Consider the following 1,612-nt stretch of genomic DNA (forward strand, 5'->3'; position numbering starts at 1 on the left):
TTCACCCCTTAAGTATTGATAACAGCATGGATCCCTGACTAAGACATGCCTGTGCCTACAACGTTCTTAATTTTCTGTCCAGTGCACTGAGCTGAAAACAGCATTCCGGCCACCACTGTCTGTTTCGGGAATTATTTTGCTGTAATTGGGTGTAAAACAGGTGGCGCAGTGTTGACACTGCAAGAAACATCTGAAAAATGTGCTGCTGCTATGCAGCCGCCAGGCCAAAAAGCCAGATAGTTTGCTTTGACATTTTATCGTGCCGTTGCAGTATAAATACATGATCGAACAAAAGCACCCAGAGGCTGAGCAAATGGAGGACTTCTACACAGCTACTTTTCTTGGTAACCCTGGCCACAAATGTGGTCAGAGCCCTTAGGTCCTCATTACTTTGGTCTCTGTGCAATGCCTTCCCCCACATTTGTCCACTAAGGGGGGGCCCACAGAAAAAGGGGTGCCAAAGGAAAAGGCAAATGATTCCGCCATTCATAACAGGCTATTCTTTCAAACCTCCATTGTCTGTTACACTTGGTAATGTTTAGACACTGAGGTAATGTGAAAAACTGGATTATAAAACGTTGTGTAATCATCATACCAGTTTGAGCAATAAGTGAGAGCATAAGCATGTAAATATCATTCCGAAATGTTGTTTATCAGGCTTTTTCTTAACAAGATTCAAAACCTGGTTCTCAGGGGCTAAAATGACAGTTGAAGTGTTGGATTTATTCATCTCATAAATTCTTCAAGAAATTGAATGAACTGTGATTGTGATAAGATTTTCTGACATTCTGTTTTTGCTGAAATTGAGGGAACCAGATAACGGTTTCACAGTACATTCTGAGTCATTCGACTGATTTCAAATACTCGATGATCTGGATAAATTTGGTTTTGTTTTGGTGTTCTTCAGATTGACCAACTTTAGTATAATGCAAATGTACACGTGTCACAAAATCTCCATTACTCATGCATACGACTTTGCAAAACTGTGCCTTGTATATTTGAAAACCTGCATATTCATACACACAACCCGATCGTAGATTTACATAAAACTATCCATATGCAGCCTAAAGAGAAGTTTGCCAAATAAGCCGCACGAGATAGAGCAACATGGAGACGTTTCAGAGGTAAACCGGCAATTTGGTGCTTCTGCTGTGATTAATATTACCTTTCGTGTACTTGAAGAGCTTAGTAAATTAGGCTTGCCCTTGCGCTCTCCTATCAGTCCCGTTGCTCCTCCCTTTCCAAAACTCAGTGGCGAGAGTTTCCAGTTACAAGCCTCCCTGACTCCAGGTCACGTGACGCGATCTCCTCATTTAAAAAGAGCAAGCGTCTCCCCCGGTCCCATCAGAGGTTCAAAGTGGCAAACACCTCTTCGGTGCCAAATATGCGACTTTCACACTCTGACCCGACCTACCTCACCACCACGCCATTGTAAACGCAGGGGCAAGCAGCGGAGCAGAGAACTGCGACCGCAAGTGGACCCCTTGGGCTTACAGACCTGTTGACAGACGACTTGTCCTTTTTTAGATCATAGTTTCTATTTTAGCTTTGTGCAAAGTCTAACTTTAGTCTTTAAAACGTTGCGGTGTCATCTGTCATCATTTATATTAGT

This window comes from Megalops cyprinoides, chromosome 2 (assembly GCF_013368585.1).
Source record: "Megalops cyprinoides isolate fMegCyp1 chromosome 2, fMegCyp1.pri, whole genome shotgun sequence".
Lineage (NCBI taxonomy): Eukaryota > Metazoa > Chordata > Actinopteri > Elopiformes > Megalopidae > Megalops > Megalops cyprinoides.